Below are 18039 nucleotides of genomic sequence, written 5' to 3'. Positions count from 1 at the left end.
TATTTTGAAATTTGCAGCATAAAAGCCAGTGGGAATAGGAAACTTGTACAGTGTAATAAAGATGAAGCATGTTTATTAGAGATTTTGTTTACATGCCCAGGCAGAAGTATTACACTGCAATATGGCTCTTCTTAGTATACACAAAACAGCGGCACTACCTTGACAATAAATGTACAAAATATTATACTGAAAGAGGAAGAACAGATGCTGGAGGTACATATACAGCAGTGCTTTTACTGTGATTCCCGTGCACTAGGAGATGCCCTAATAATTGCATGTGTGTACTAGTAAATGGTCCTTCACTTTAGAGTAATTCAGTTTATTTGCATTTTAATTGTAAACTGCTAAAGGAGTCACATGTTTACTACACAGATTCGTTGAAGAGGAGAACTAGTATTTGTTTGTAGTTCATTTTTTTTAAAGACTATTTGTAGGGATGTGAAAATAGGCTAATAGGAGGTTCCTAGTTGATCCTAAGCAATTAGAAGTCCTAGGAGGGTCCTAGTTGATCCTAAGCGATTAGAAGTCCTAGGAGGGTCCTAGTTGATCCTAAGTGATTAGAAATCCTAGGAGGGCCCTAGTAGATCCTAAGCGATTAGAAGTTTTAGGAGGGCCCTAGTTGATCCTAAGCGATTAGAAGTTTTGGAGGGCCCTAGTTGATCCTAAGTGATTAGAAGTTCTTGGAGGGCCCTAGTTGATCCAAGGCGATTAGAGGTTGTGCTTAAAAGCACTCGGTGTGGCTACTAAGTATTTTATCCTGTACCATTTCACAAAGCAGACTTTTTCATTTATAAGGATAAATATTCTGAGAGGCAGATGTGAGATGTGGAAGCTGGGGCTGCATCACCAAGGAGGTTTTGTCTTGTGCATCCAGGTAAGGCAGAAAAGGACTAAGATAAAATGGGGCCCTAGGCAAGATAGCAGTTTTTCTCCCCTGCTAATGGTCCACTGGCTATTTAAAAAATTAGATTTGGTGGGGGCTAGCATCCACCAGGCCCCTAGACTCTCTCCAGGCCCTAGGCAACTGCCCAGGTTTGCCTAGTGGATGATCAGGCTCTGAGGTAAGGGCACCATCTACCAAGCATATGAAGGAAGACCTATACTATTGTACTAAGTGTATTACCTACACAATGAATACAACCACCAAATTTAGTAGAACATGTCCTTATTGAGAAGTATCTACTGAGGATAAAGGTCTTTGTCACATAGGCAGCATTTAGCAAATACTTCTACAATATAGGACAATATACCACATCATGTATTTAGTCTCATTAGTATATGATACAGGGCAGTGCAGGATCTAACAAAAGTGCAATAGGAAAATGCTACTTCACCCTCTGCTGAAATATTGAGTGCCAAACAACACCCCCCCCCCCCCCATGCACTTATTAATCGCAGTGTGTATTACTTGTCCTGGCCTCCACCACTGATAATTGCATCTCTTCTAGGGGCTCTGATTGTAAAGGAAGTGCAGTGTGACATCATTATGCCACGACCCCAGGTGCCAGATCTACCCGCACAGTTCCAGGATGGTGTTACTGAGATATTAAAATTTCTTTTACAACTCACATGAGATAAGCATGGGAAGGGATGCCTGGCATAAAATGGGCAGAGCAACATATATCAGGGGTGGGACACATAATGTATACTACCTTTTATGGGTACATTGTGCTGCTCAGTGATATTATTTTATTATGGAGGGTGGACAATCACTTCAAGCACTTAAAGGGAGCCAGAGATGAACGTTTCACACAAAATAAACATATCAGTCGATAGCTTGTAAAGAATAAATGCTCTGCCTGATAATTTCGCCGCTCTGGTGTGCCTTTTTTAGTGTTTTTTATCCATTATTGCTCCAGGAAAAATCAAATATAGCCGCTGGCTCATATCCCTTTTGCATCCGGGTTATGAATTGTTCTGGATGTGCTGTCTAGGCTATATGAGACTAGGCTGCTATTTAGGCTATATGAGAAAGGCTGCTGCAGTCTTTCATCTGTGTGATTTCATTTTGGTATGATGTGCAGCTGCCTGTAGGAAGTGTCTCTCATAGGAATGAAACTGCAGTCATCATCATTATCTAATCACGATCGAAAGAGAAAAGCAGGTTGGCACTACTGCTGGAGCGGGTCTCTTGCGGTGGCGTAACGGTATTCCTACTTGCATCAGCCTAGCGTGCTCAGGTAGTAAGACATTTTCATAGTGGCAGAGGAGGCAGGAAATAGAAGGAACCGGCACTGCTGAAAGCTGTATTTATTGGCTAATAGGTGGATAATACATGCGATGCAAAACAGGCTGTGAGCGCTGTGGTACAGTACAAATATAAAGTTCAAATAACTTGGTAGGATACCTGTAGTGGTGCGGTGGGTGCTGGGTGCTTAAGCCTGACGGCCGTTTCGCGCACGTCTGCGCATCTACGGAGGCTGCATATCGGGGTGGACGGGCTGCCGGTATAAATAACCTGCATGCATAGCGGTGTCATGTCGCTCTTCCGTTCCGCCCCTTCACTTCCTGTCTATTCGCGTCAGATGGCAGCTGGAACGCATTGCGCATCAGCTGCGTCTGACGTCATGGCGGCGAAGATACACTGAATCCATTAGTCAGTGTAGCGTATATTACGCTATGATCTTACGCCTTCAGCACAAGTTAGGCCGGTCTGGCACCATCTTGTGGTGAAAAGAGAGAAAGCATCTACAATGCAATATCAGGGGAAGTGCCTGGGGATGTGAAAGAAAATCAGGTGGAAATGTGTTTAGTGCCCCTATATCATCATTGCATGATGCTGACCCTTCTTAACAGTGCTGCTAAAGAGTGCAGCAATGTTGATTGTGAAATAGTATTGTGTTACTAAAACATCAAAGTTAAAAGAAAGTGGATAAAATCAATGCAGAGGAGGTTGCCCCCCACACCGATCCCAAAGGGCTGAGAATACCCATGGGGATCAAGTGTGAGGACAACCTACCCCGCAGGAGGGTACAAGCGAATAAAACGATGGAAGATAAAGCCATGGACGGCTGGTAATATTCAGACATAGTTACTGCCAGACGTAGAAAAATTATCTCTACGTCTGGTAACATGACTGTTGACCATTAATTACTTCAGAACGGACAAAAATCACTGAACTCATGGATCCAAAAAGCATGATAGGTCAGTATAATCGTTTAAACCTAATGGGCCCATAGCATTGGTTCTCAAAATTAGTAAAACTTCTTCACGTTTCAGTTTCCTTTCTCGGTCTCCTCCTCTAGAGAGGGGCATGACCTGTAATAAACCTGCAAAAGTGAGTGCATTAGGGTCCCCTTTGTGATTATTTCTCATGTGCTCCACTACTCTTGGTGATCCCTTCCCGGAGCCTATAGAATTGTAGTGCTCTCGGAATCTTTCTCCCAGGGATCGGGTAGTCTCTCCAATATAGAACCTACCGCAGGGGCACCACAGGGCATAAACCACATACTTGGTCTTGCATGTAATAAACGCACGAACACGCCGTCGAACAGGTCCTATTTGCACACTTGTGCCTGCGACCATCTGTTTACATGACTTACAACGACCACATCTGTGGTTGCCCTGTGGTTGACCCCTGCGTAGCCAGGCGCTCCCATCGGGGGAATTGAACTCACTCCGACTCACAAGGGATCCAATAGTAGGGCATTTCTTAAAGGAGAGTAATGGACCCTCCTCCACCAGAGGTTTAAGGATTGCATCCTTTGTAAGAATGTCCCAGTGGTTGGTTATAGATTCCTTTATAGCATCCGCCATGGCGGTGTATTCAAAAGAGAAGGGAATTTTCTTCTTTTTCTCATGTTCTTTTTTGAAAATTTTTCTTTGGAGGAGGGTTCGCCTATTTTGGGATGAGGCTCTCCTAAAAGCTTCCTGAATCAATTCTTTTTCGTAACCTCTGGCAATAAGCCTCGACCCCAGCTCCTCAGATTGGCGACGAAATTCTGCGTCGCTCGCGTTGTTCCGGCGAAGTCTGAGGAACTGGCCATAGGGTAATGCCTTGGTTACATGTTCAGGGTGATAGCTTGACCTGTGTAACAAGGAATTGGATGCGGTGGGTTTCCTGTAGCCCTTTGGCATCAATTTATCATTTTTCACCTCCAATTCCAAGTCCAGGAAGGCCACCTTTTCATAGCTCATGGTGGCTGTGAATATCATATTGCATTTATTCAAGTTGATATACCCTAAGAATTCAGAAAAGGATTCACAAGTCCCGGACCAGAAGACAAGGATGTCGTCCACATACCTGGACCACATCCTGAGTTGTTGCCTAAAGGGATTACACGTGCAGTGAATGTGCAGTTCCTCCCACCATGCCAGGAATAGATTGGCATAGGTGCAGGAGACTGCCGTGCCCATGGCGGTGCCAGACACCTGCCTGTACCACTTCCTGTCAAAGAGGAAGACATTGTGTGTCAAGACAAACATGAGGCATTCGCAAATGTATGCCTTCCACTCCTCATTTTTGTTTGTCTTGTCCAGAAAGAGCCTCACAGCCTGCACTCCCAAATCATGGGGTATGCGGCTGTAAAGGCTTTCAACATCTATCGTCGCCAAAAGATCGCCCTTATTCCAAGTGAGGTCTTCAAAGCCCCTTAACACGTCAACCATATCGGAAAGATGGGAGGGAATTTCCTCCATGAGTGGCCTGAGGATGTGGTCCAGGTACCTCCGTAGATGCGCAGACGTGCGCGAAACGGCCGTCAGGCTTAAGCACCCAGCACCCACCGCACCACTACAGGTTGAAAGCCTTTACAGCCGCATACCCCATGATTTGGGAGTGCAGGCTGTGAGGCTCTTTCTGGACAAGACAAACAAAAATGAGGAGTGGAAGGCATACATTTGCGAATGCCTCATGTTTGTCTTGACACACAATGTCTTCCTCTTTGACAGGAAGTGGTACAGGCAGGTGTCTGGCACCGCCATGGGCACGGCAGTCTCCTGCACCTATGCCAATCTATTCCTGGCATGGTGGGAGGAACTGCACATTCACTGCACGTGTAATCCCTTTAGGCAACAACTCAGGATGTGGTCCAGGTATGTGGACGACATCCTTGTCTTCTGGTCCGGGACTTGTGAATCCTTTTCTGAATTCTTAGGGTATATCAACTTGAATAAATGCAATATGATATTCACAGCCACCATGAGCTATGAAAAGGTGGCCTTCCTGGACTTGGAATTGGAGGTGAAAAATGATAAATTGATGCCAAAGGGCTACAGGAAACCCACCGCATCCAATTCCTTGTTACACAGGTCAAGCTATCACCCTGAACATGTAACCAAGGCATTACCCTACGGCCAGTTCCTCAGACTTCGCCGGAACAACGCGAGCGACGCAGAATTTCGTCGCCAATCTGAGGAGCTGGGGTCGAGGCTTATTGCCAGAGGTTACGAAAAAGAATTGATTCAGGAAGCTTTTAGGAGAGCCTCATCCCAAAATAGGCGAACCCTCCTCCAAAGAAAAATTTTCAAAAAAGAACATGAGAAAAAGAAGAAAATTCCCTTCTCTTTTGAATACACCGCCATGGCGGATGCTATAAAGGAATCTATAACCAACCACTGGGACATTCTTACAAAGGATGCAATCCTTAAACCTCTGGTGGAGGAGGGTCCATTACTCTCCTTTAAGAAATGCCCTACTATTGGATCCCTTGTGAGTCGGAGTGAGTTCAATTCCCCCGATGGGAGCGCCTGGCTACGCAGGGGTCAACCACAGGGCAACCACAGATGTGGTCGTTGTAAGTCATGTAAACAGATGGTCGCAGGCACAAGTGTGCAAATAGGACCTGTTCGACGGCGTGTTCGTGCGTTTATTACATGCAAGACCAAGTATGTGGTTTATGCCCTGTGGTGCCTGTGCGGTAGGTTCTATATTGGAGAGACTACCCGATCCCTGGGAGAAAGATTCCGAGAGCACTACAATTCTATAGGCTCCGGGAAGGGATCACCAAGAGTAGTGGAGCACATGAGAAATAATCACAAAGGGGACCCTAATGCACTCACTTTTGCAGGTTTATTACAGGTCATGCCCCTCTCTAGAGGAGGAGACCGAGAAAGGAAACTGAAACGTGAAGAAGTTTTACTAATTTTGAGAACCAATGCTATGGGCCCATTAGGTTTAAACGATTATACTGACCTATCATGCTTTTTGGATCCATGAGTTCAGTGATTTTTGTCCGTTCTGAAGTAATTAATGGTCAACAGTCATGTTACCAGACGTAGAGATAATTTTTCTACGTCTGGCAGTAACTATGTCTGGATATTACCAGCCGTCCATGGCTTTATCTTCCATCGTTTTATTCGCTTGTACCCTCCTGCGGGGTAGGTTGTCCTCACACTTGATCCCCATGGGTATTCTCAGCCCTTTGGGATCGGTGTGGGGGGCAACCTCCTCTGCATTGATTTTATCCACTTTCTTTTAACTTTGATGTTTTAGTAACACAATACTATTTCACAATCAACATTGCTGCACTCTTTAGCAGCACTGTTAAGAAGGGTCAGCATCATGCAATGATGATATAGGGGCACTAAACACATTTCCACCTGATTTTCTTTCACATCCCCAGGCACTTCCCCTGATATTGCATTGTAGATGCTTTCTCTCTTTTCACCACAAGATGGTGCCAGACCGGCCTAACTTGTGCTGAAGGCGTAAGATCATAGCGTAATATACGCTACACTGACTAATGGATTCAGTGTATCTTCGCCGCCATGACGTCAGACGCAGCTGATGCGCAATGCGTTCCAGCTGCCATCTGACGCGAATAGACAGGAAGTGAAGGGGCGGAACGGAAGAGCGACATGACACCGCTATGCATGCAGGTTATTTATACCGGCAGCCCGTCCACCCCGATATGCAGCCTCCGTAGATGCGCAGACGTGCGCGAAACGGCCGTCAGGCTTAAGCACCCAGCACCCACCGCACCACTACAGGTATCCTACCAAGTTATTTGAACTTTATATTTGTACTGTACCACAGCGCTCACAGCCTGTTTTGCATCGCATGTATTATCCACCTATTAGCCAATAAATACAGCTTTCAGCAGTGCCGGTTCCTTCTATTTCCTGCCTCCTCTGCCACTATCATCATTATCTATGCAGACAGAGTGCACACAGAGCACACCGATCATATTGCAGGCTTTTGCAGCCACACTTGTCTGTTTCAGAGATTCTCTCTCAGCAGCAACAGCCCCTCCCATGTCATCACAGCTCTCAGTATGCAAAGCAGGAAATCTGAGCCAGGAGGTGGCAGGCTTGGGCTTGAAAAGACTCAACAGAAGAGTGACTCGGCTATAATGATTCCAGGTCAAAATTAGACTGAGCCAGTCAGGGATTCTTATCACAGCTGATAATAGACTAATTAAGCAGATAAGAATGAAACTAAAAGCAGGGTAGGTGTTTACTGTCATGTTCCCACTGATAAATGTAATAAAATACATGAGGGTGCTTTGTCTCTGGTTATCTTTAAGTGTTTTAAGATTAGGAGTTACTTGAAAATGAGAATAATCAGTTTGTAACCAAAACTGTCAAATTAATTTCACCTTAAGGTGACCACACACCATACAATTTTTTAAATATATGTTCAATTTAAGATTTGCAATCAATGTTTCTGACTAATTGTAACATTTCAAAAATATGACCAACGTACCACACACCTATGTTAATTTTTTCCTCAATTATGATAAAACTGATTAGAAACTCTGAGAAAATTGCTAGGGTGTGTATATTAATACAATCTTTTAAAAAATTGAAGAGAAATATCTGGCATTCCGGATCGATATAAATCGAAAAAAATGGGAAAACTGATTTTTCAGTCGAATGAAAAAAAAGCTTTCGATTTTTTTCGGGAGGTATGATCATTATTATCGAATTGCTGTTAAATCGGATCATTTTATTGTATCGTGTGTGGCCACCTTAAGTCTGACAGAATGTGGTCACCCCTTCTGTTGCAAGCCGTCCTTTACTGACATTGTATAAAATAGTCAAGACTGGTAGACTATAAAACATACCTGCAGAAACTTGTTTGGTACTTAGTTATACGGCTTTTGTTACTTTCTATGAGGGAGGGAAGTAAGGACACCAGTAGAAAGACCATAATATCTGCTTCTGAAGATCACAATCAGTCTACCATCACTCCAGATTACTAGGGTGCTGATCTCTGCAATGGAGCCCTGCTGAAGGGACACTTGGACATTTGCAAAGGACAATATAGCATCCCAATGCAATGATATTTCTATGGTACATACTTATGAGATGCGGTGTGACTGGTTAGAGTTATGCACAGGACAAGATGCACATTTACAGTGGCAGCAAAGCATGCTTTCATTGTACTTTATGCTTCATTGTACGTGTCACATCACACTTCTAACACGCTATTCGACATTTCTCTATCGTTGCGTTGCTGTCTTAGCGCAATGCAATGTGCATAGTGTGAAAGGACTCTAAGGCCTCTTTCAGATGGGCAGTTGACCGCCTGTCAGCTGCTCTCCTGCACTGGCTGGGCACTTGTTAGCATTTGGTACAGGCGCTGAACAGACGGCCCCCACGAAGTCTCATCTGAGTGCAGCCACAGATGTGCTCAGAGTCAGACACAACATGTTGCGGTTCTGTGCCGCCGGGCAACACCACGTGTCAAGCGCTGATACGCGGGGTGTTACAACCGCTGCCATTCAGCTGCATTTTAACCACTTGAGGACCTAGGGCTTTCTACCCCTTAAGGACCGGCCACTTTTTTTTCCATTCAGACCACTGCAGCTTTCACGGTTTATTGCTCGCTCATACAACCTACCACCTAAATGAATTTTGGCTCCTTTTCTTGTCACTAATAAAGCTTTCTTTTGGTGCTATTTGATTGCTCCTGCGATTTTTACTTTTTATTATATTCAGCAAAAAAGACATGAATTTTGGCAAAAAAATGATTTTTTTAACTTTCTGTGCTGACAGTTTTCAAATAAAGTAAAATTTCTGTATACATGCAGCACGAAAAATGTGGACAAACATGTTTTTGATTAAAAAAACCCCATTCAGCGTATATTTATTGGTTTGGGTAAAAGTTATAGCGTTTACAAACTATGGTGCAAAAAGTGAATTTTCCCATTTTCAAGCATCTATGACTTTTCTGACCCCCTGTCATGTTTCATGAGGGGCTAGAATTCCAGGATAGTATAAATACCCCCCAAATGACCCCATTTTGGAAAGAAGACATCCCAAAGTATTCACTGAGAGGCATAGTGAGTTCATAGAAGATATTAATTTTTGTCACAAGTAAGCGGAAAATGACACTTTGTGAAAAAAAAAAAGTTTCCATTTCTTCTAACTTGCGACAAAAAAAAATTAAATCTGCCACGGACTCACCATGCCCCTCTCTGAATACCTTGAAGGGTCTACTTTCCAAAATGGGGTCATTTGTGGGGTGTGTTTACTGTCCTGACATTTTGGGGGGTGCTAAATTGTAAGCACCCCTGTAAAGCCTAAAGGTGCTCATTGGACTTTGGACTCCTTACCACAGTTAGGCTGCAAAAAAGTGCCACACATGTGGTATTGCCGTACTCAGGAGAAGTAGTATAATGTGTTTTGGGGTGTATTTTTACACATACCCATGCTGGGTGGGAGAAATATCTCTGTAAATGACAATTTTTTTATTTTTTTTACACACAATTGTCCATTTACAGAGTTATTTCTCCCACCCAGCATGGGTATGTGTAAAAATACACCCCAAAACACATTGTACTACTTCTCCCGAGTACGGCGATACCACATGTGTGGCACTTTTTTGCACCCTAACTGCGCTAAAGGGCCCAAAGTCCAATGAGTACCTTTAGGATTTCACAGGTCATTTTGCGGAATTTGATTTCCAGACTACTCCTCACGGTTTAGGGCCCCTAAAATGCCAGGGCAGTATAGGAACCCCACAAATGACCCCATTTTAGAAAGAAGACACCCCAAGGTATTCCGTTAGGAGTATGGTGAGTTCATAGAAGATTTTTTTTTTTTGTCAAAAGTTAGCGGAAAATTGATTTTTATTGTTTTTTTCACAAAGTGTAATTTTCCGCTAACTTGTGACAAATGCGCAGGATGGACTCAAATCGTGTCCTGGACATGGCAGCAGGGTACAAGGGAACATGATTTACTGGGTTCGGTTTTCAAGCTTACCTCTCCTCTCCCTGCGACTATGTGCGAAAGACCACTGAGTGTGTGCCTACTCCTGTGTCTGGAGTTCCCTAGGTTCTAATAGTGTACCTGCTCGTGGTACCTCTCAAAACACGGCCCTACGCATAGGCCAGGCTGGTCAGGACAGCGGGGACAATAATAAACGGTGTCAGTCCTTGTTCCAGCCCTGCTGCAGACACGGCAACGTTTTCTTCGGATGCGTTGACCTGGAGCACACGGAAGCTGATAGGCGTAATGCCTTCCATGCAGTGTCGGCTAGTTGCATCTGGGGGGGGGGGGGGGCCTGGCACCTCCTGGATACAGGATGTCCAGAACGATCTGTTCCCGAAATTGAAGGAAAGATCCAGTTCTCCCAGCCTTACTGTAGAGAACAAAGCTGTTGTAAACTGCCAATTGAATCAGATAAAAAGACACTTTCTTATACCAGCGTTTTGTTTTCCGGGAAATTAAATAGGGCGCTAACCTCTGGTCATTGAAGTCCACCCCTCCCATGTTGACATTATATTCGTGGACGACAAGGGGCTTTTCAATGACCGCAGTTGCCCGTTGAATTTGGACTGTTGTGTCTGTGTGAATGGTGGACAGAAAGTAAACGTCCCTCTTGTCCCTCCATTTCACCGCGAGCAGGTCTTCAGTACGCAAGGCGGCCCTCTGCCCCCGTTCAAGTCTGGTGGTAACGAGCCGTTGGGGGAAGCCCTGGCGACTAGGCCGCGCAGTGCCACAGCATCGGATTCCTTCTAACTTTAAGTGCTGAAAGAGGGCCACACTTGTGTAATAATTGTCCACAAAAAGATGGTACCCCTTCTGGAACAAGGGTGACACCAAGTCCCACACAACCTTTCCACTGCTCCCCAGGTAGTCAGGGTATCCGACCGGCTCCAATTTTGAGTCTTTTCCCTCATAGACCCTAAAACGACATGTATAGCCTGTGGCCCTTTCACAGAGCTTATACAGTTTCACCCCATACCGGGCGCGCTTGCTTGGGATGTACTGTTTGATGCCAAGGCGCCCGGTAAAGCGTAAGAGGGACTCGTCTACGCAGATGTTCTGTTCAGGGATATAAGCATCTGCAAATGTTGATGACAGGTGGTCTATGAGGGGCCGAATTTTGTGGAGCCGGTCATAAGCAGGGTGGCCCTTTTCATGACAGGTTTTGTCGTCGTTGAAGTGCAGGAAGCGCAGGATGGACTCAAATCGTGTCCTGGACATGGCAGCAGGGTACAAGGGAACATGATTTACTGAGTTCGTAGACCAATACGACCGCAGTACATTCTGTTTCATTAGTCCCAAGTGAAGGATAAGGGCCAAAAAGATTTTAATGTCGGAAACTTGGACTGGTTTCCACCCGAAAGGCTGGGCATACATGCTCTCCGGGTGCTCGGTGATGAATTGTGTGGCTTTACGGTTGGTCTCAACCACAATTAAGTCCAGGAGAACCTGGGTGATGAACAGCTGCAAAAAGTCTAGGGCCGTTCCTAGATGAGCTGTCGCCACCTGGACTCCAGACTGGGCGGTGAAAGGGGGCACTACGGGTGCGGCGGAATCAAGGGATTGCCAATCTGGTTGTGCCAGCACCTCTGGGAGTCTATGGGTACTACGGGCCCGTCTTCTTCTTGGTGGCTGCGATGGGGGTACTACTGCACTTGCCACCGTACCAGTTTCAACTTCCATGCTGACGCTCACCACTTCGCCAGGGTCTACGGAAGCACTGGCACTAAGTCCAGGAGATGCTGCGCTGCTGGTGCCTGCCTCACCAAGAAAACTATCATCAGCGCTAGCACCACCCTGCTGCCCTTGAGGCGGATCCTGCGCCACCTGCGGTCTAACGACTTGGGGTCTGGTACGCCTGGCTCTAGCCGGGACCATAGCCTCGTCATCACTTTCGGTCAAGGAACCACTGCTTTCTACAGGTTCAAATTCGGACCCGGAAGATTCGACGGATGATTCTTCCCAAAAGAACTCATCCGACTGGTCCATGTACCTGTATACCTCGTCATCGGAAAGCCCCCTTCTTGCCATTGTGGATTACTAAATTTATGGGGTTTTCCTCCGAGACTACCCAGAAAAAAAGAGCACCTACCTAGCAAAAAGGGAGTATTTGAGAGGTATTGGGGTTGGTGGGAAGTGGGGTCTCAGAGGCAATCAAACAATCACGGGACAATCAAATACAACTACAGCACAATCGACTCCAATCACAGCACAAGCAAATCTGATGCACTCGGAAGGTGGTGGTGGTGGTGGTGGGGGGGGGGGGGGGGAGACGGTGGGGTTGGGTGTGGTGGGGGGGAGGGTGGGGTTGGGTGTGGTGGGAAGTGGGGTCTCAGGCAATCAAACAATCACGGGGCAATCGAAGCCGATCACGGGACAATCAAATACAATTACAGCACAATCGAATCCAATCACAGCACAATCAAATCTGATGCACTCGGAAGGTGATGGGGGGAGGGTGGGATTGGGTGTGGCGGGAAGTGGGGTCTCAGGCAATCAAACAATCACGGGGCAATCGAAGTCGATCACGGGACAATCAAATACAATTACAGCACAATCGACTCCAATCACAGCACAAGCAAATCTGATGCACTCGGAAGGTGGTGGGGGGGGAGGGTGAGGTTGGGTGTGGGGGGGGGGGGAGGGTGGGGTTGGGTGTGGTGGGAAGTGGGGTCTCAGGCAATCAAACAATCACGGGGCAATCGAAGCCGATCACGGGACAATCAAATACAATTACAGCACAATCGAATCCAATCACAGCACAATCAAATCTGATGCACTCGGAAGGTGATGGGGGGAGGGTGGGATTGGGTGTGGCGGGAAGTGGGGTCTCAGGCAATCAAACAATCACGGGGCAATCGAAGTCGATCACGGGACAATCAAATACAATTACAGCACAATCGACTCCAATCACAGCACAAGCAAATCTGATGCACTCGGAAGGTGGGTGGGTGGGGGGGGGGAGGGGGGGTTGGGTGTGGTAGGGGGGAGGGTGGGGTTGGGTGTGGTGGGAAGTGGGGTCTCAGGCAATCAAACAATCACGGGGCAATCGAAGCCGATCACGGGACAATCAAATACAATTACAGCACAATCGAATACAAGCGCAGCACAATCGAATACAAGTGCAGCACAGTCAAATACAATGCACTTGGACGGTGATTAGGGGGGGGGGGTCTGAGGGCGATTTGAGGGGGTGGGGGGTTGATCAGGAGCCTGCACGGGGCAGACTGAGTCCTGATCTGATGAGAGGCAGACACAGGGGGTTACTGATCAAAGATCAGTTAGTGATTGCTGGGGAGGACAGATGTAAACAAAGAGCAGGGGATGTAATCAGAAGGGGGGTATGAGGGCAATCGAGGGCCTGGGCAGGTGATCGGTTACCCCCGCGGGGCAGTTAGGGTCTGCTCTGATGGGTGGGGGTGCTGAGGGGTGATGGACAGGTGATAGACAGGTGATCAGAGGGGGATCAGAGGGGGATCAGGGGGTAAGGTAGCTGTATACAGATGTATACAGTATACAGGGGGGTAGTCTGGGATGGGGTGTGGGGGTGATCTAAAGGTAGGGGGGGGGGATCAGGGGTGACTAGGAGGCAGTTAGGGACCTAAACTAAGGGGCAGCGTCGCTAGTTAGTGGCAGGTGGGGGGGGGGGTGGGGGTTTTATAGGGGTGCTAGGGTGCTGGGCAGGGGTCTGCTGGGGTGATCAGGGGGGGTATGAGGCCTGGGGTGGGAGATCAGGGGGGCTGTGGGCAAAAAAAAAGCAATGTGCAGTGTCACTTACAAAGTGCTTCCTCCTCGCTGGTGGTCTCTGGAACAATGAGACCACGAGGCGAGGAAGAAGCACGTATAAGGCACTTTGTTTACCTAACAAAGTGCCTTATACTCTCTGATTGGGCTATTGTGCGGATTCCTCCGCTCGCCGGCTCTGCTAAGTGGCCGGCGAGCGGAGACAAAATGCCCGAGTAACGATCCCGGGCGGAGGATCGCGTCATGGATGTCGCGATCGCTCCGCCCATGCCCTTAGAAGGACCGCCGCCTCTGTGGGTGAGCCGGTCCTTCAGGGCTCCACTTCCTGGCCGCCCCTGTGCGTTAGGCGGTCGGGAAGTGGTTAAAGGGAATATCCAGGCAAAAAAAAAATGAGTTTCACTTACCTGGGGCTTCTACCAGCCCCAAGCAGCCATCCTGTGCTCTCGTAGTCAATCACTGCTGCTCCAGTCCCTCGCTGTCAGCTTGCCGACCTCGGAGGTCGGCGGGCTGCTTGCGTACATTTTTACGCATTCCTGCTAGTGCAAGAAAAGTAACACATACATTTTTACACGCTAGTGGGTCCATGTGTAAAAATTCATCGGATGGCGCTTATGAGCAGCAAACAGAACGCTGAACTGCCCAACAAGTTCACAGTTCAGACTCCCATCTAAAAGAGGACTAGGTGAGGTGAAGTTCTTAGTCTATTCTGTAATGTACTATCGTCTGTTTCTCTAATAGCTTTATATGTAGAAACTTTAAACCCTACATATATACATAATATTTTCTAAAACATAAGTATCATTAATCAACAATAGAGATCATCCAACATGGTTTTATATGAATAAATGCTATGTCGATGTTGTTGAAGTATTTTTCGATTCTAACGCAGGCTGGAATTGTCTGCTTTGTGCAAGCGCCGGCTGCGTGGTCTCGTTTTATTATTCTGCTTTTGTTCCACAAGATGTTTGGAGAGTGTAATTCAGCTGCAGGGTGAATCTAGATGTTCAGTCAATTTTACTTAAGTTGTTTCTTGTAAAGTACTTTTTTTTGTCAAGTAATTGAATTAATCTGCTGGTAGAAAGGGGTTCTCGAAGTCTGGCCATACTCTGTCCAGCAAAAATGTACAACGTGACCTGTAAGAGGATGGTTTGCGAAACTTCAATTAGCAAGAGTGGAGAAAAGTTAACTTCTGAGTGGATAAAACCATTATTATCACACAAAGACATTGTCCACATTGTACTTAATGTAGAGAAGCTGAGAATGCTTTAATGCCATTCTTTCACCTTGTGAATGTTAAGAATTACATCAACTCAAAATTTTTAGCATCTCATTGACTATTTCTATTTGTAAAGATGACCTATTCTAATTAATAATAGCTACAAGGCTGTATGGACAAGTGAATTAGATTTGATGCATATATGCCTAAAAGTACTGATAATAATAAAAGATGTCAACAGCATTTCAATGATAATGTGAAAGTGGACCATGTTAGTCACAGGGGTATTTGATCATTGGCTTTTCACACTAAGTGCATTTATGAGCTTGGACAAAAGAAGGCAATTTTAAAAATGCATAGCGTGTAGATTTCCATGGTTAAACCACATAAGCTTTCAGACTTCGTTTTTTTTTTTTTTTGTGCTTTGCATTGTATTTTTGCAGCAAGCTTTTCAGGGAAATTCAAATGTTTTAATGTTGTTGATGGGCAAACCTACAGATGAACATATGGCATAACATGCAAAAACATGCACACTACTGCACAAAACAAATGCACGTGCCTGATTACATAGCATAAATATAAAAAAAAAACTACTAAACAATCAGTGTGCAGTATGTTATTGCTGCATATTGTGATTTTACTCTGCTCACCAAAAGAACATGTTACCCGGGGAGTAAAAGCACACACCCCATCACATAATATAGGTATTAGTTGGGGTTAGTAATTTTTTTTCCCATAAGAATACAATGCTGCTGGCATAGAAATATTGATCTGTTTGTTAGAGCAACTGCTCAGTAGCAGTAGTATCCTCTGTATATTTGCAGTGAACTGCAATGTACCATTAATCAATATGTTTTTTAAGATAAGGGGCTCGATTCACAAAGCGGTGAAAACCCAGTTATCACGCCTAAAAGACTTTAAGCGTGATAACCATTGCACACCGCTTGTGAAAAGCCCCTTATCACGCCTAAACTCAGTTTAGGCGTGATAAGTTTAGGCGTGATAAGTTTAGATCGCGCGCAAAGTCCCGCGCGCAAAGCAGCGCCATTAAACTCTATGCGACGTTTCACACGCACCAGACTTTGCTAGTGCAAAACTTTTGATCAGCTGTGCAGGTGCTAACCCAGTTGGTGCTATAGTTATCACGCCTAAACTTATCACGCCTAAACTTATCACACCTAAACTTATCACACCTAAACTGAGTTTAGGCGTGATAAGGGGCTTTTCACCAGCGTGCTAACAGTTAGCACGCTTTTGTGAATCAATCCCTAGGAGTGCAGAAGGGAATGATTATTCCTAATTTTTTATGGAACTTCCATTTGAAAATGTTAACCGCTAGCACTACTCCCTTTCATTTGCCCATACCTTTATTACTCTTATCACAACAAAATGATTTATACCTTGTTTTTTTCGCCACCAATTAGGCTTTCTGTAGGTAGTACATTTTGCTAAGAATTATTTTATTCTAAATGCATTTTTATGGGAAAAATAAGAAAAAAAATTACAAAAATTCATTATTTCTCAGTTTTCGTCCATTGTAGTTTTAAAGTAAAACATTCTTCTGTGGATAAAACCATTTATTTGCCCATTTGTTCCGGCTATTAAACCGTTTAAATTATGTCCCTATCACAATGTATAAATATAGGTGTAATTTTTCTTTTTTTGTTTTTTTTGAGTCTGATCCATAATTACAAATCCTAATGTAGTAAATTAACAGTAATACATCCTCATAAAATTAATGTCAAAAAAGCAGAATCCCTAAGGCAACTATTTATGTCTTTTTTTTTTACTTTTTTTTTTGAATCAAGTGTTTGGAGGGGAGGGGCCTTTGGAAGCGATTCATTTTTATAAATTTTTAATTATATATATATATTGTGTGTGTGTAACTAGATGGCAATAGAAACACTATCCTGATATCCAGGAAGTGTTTACTTTCTTTTTTTTTACACTAACGTCTGCTTTTACTATTCTTGTCATTATGAATAGACATGGTCCCTGATCGGGGACATGGCCATTCATTCCAGGCATTGCGATTGGTTAGGGGATTTGTTCCCCAATCGCAGATCTCCTTGTCCTGGCAGTTACGAACGGTGGGTGGGTGAGTGCTTGTGCACGGCGGCAGCAGGGGCGAACTACACATTAAAACATCCTGCAGCCATTAACGAGCTTCAGCAGGACATTTGCCGCTAAGTGGTTAATTATCCCTGCTTTTAATCTCATAAGGTTTTAGTGTAATGATAATACAGTAGGGTCTCTGTTATCCAGCAAAGGTGGGGATTGCCTGATGCCAGATAGGTGTAAATTCCAGTTGCTTGAGAGTTCAAGCATCTGGGGGAAATCCGTGAAACACTAAACCCCCAAAGAGCCCCTCTCCCACTAATGCAGAGCAGCACATACTGGAAAACACTTACCAGAGTTCTGAGCACTGGTCCTTCTCTCTTTTTATAGATGCTGGCTGCTTTGCTGCATCTGTTGTGTCACATGACCCAATGTGGGTCAGGTGACACAGATCAGAAGCATACGGAGTATACAGCTGAAGAGAAAAGCAGAGGATGGTGTTCATGGCTCCGGTAAGTGTTTTCCGCTGCACGCTGCTCTACATTAGTGGGAGAGAGGCACACCACCTTGGCCCCCGTAACTACCAGATAGTTGAGACCCGGTTGCCTGAGTCCTGGTTAACCAGGACTCTACTATATTCTTTTGGTGAATTATTGTACTTCAATAAAGTATATATATTTTTTTCCGTTTTGCTTATTTGCAGTAAGCAGTATGGCTATGTGTTATATTATGATCATTAGAAACTGCTTGAAACTCAAATTAGTTTAATCAACATAATATAATTACGGTAAGTTTGAAAGCAAGTACAGTATAACTATTTTTGAAGACCTTTTATTTTTAATTAAGTGCAATATATGCTGAGAGTT

The 18039-nt window shown here is 45.0% G+C and overlaps 1 protein-coding gene across 2 annotated transcripts in view; it reads left to right on the top strand.

The window, feature by feature from the left end:
* NAV3 (neuron navigator 3) overlaps window positions 1-18039 on the top strand; it is an 805693-nt gene that overhangs the window by 182107 nt on the left and 605547 nt on the right. The gene's annotated exons all lie outside the window — the stretch shown is intronic.

This window comes from Hyperolius riggenbachi, chromosome 3 (genome assembly GCF_040937935.1).
Source record: "Hyperolius riggenbachi isolate aHypRig1 chromosome 3, aHypRig1.pri, whole genome shotgun sequence".
NCBI lineage: Eukaryota > Metazoa > Chordata > Amphibia > Anura > Hyperoliidae > Hyperolius > Hyperolius riggenbachi.
The sequence above is the reverse complement of the archived record's forward strand: the minus strand, read 5'-3'. Positions and strand labels throughout refer to the sequence as shown.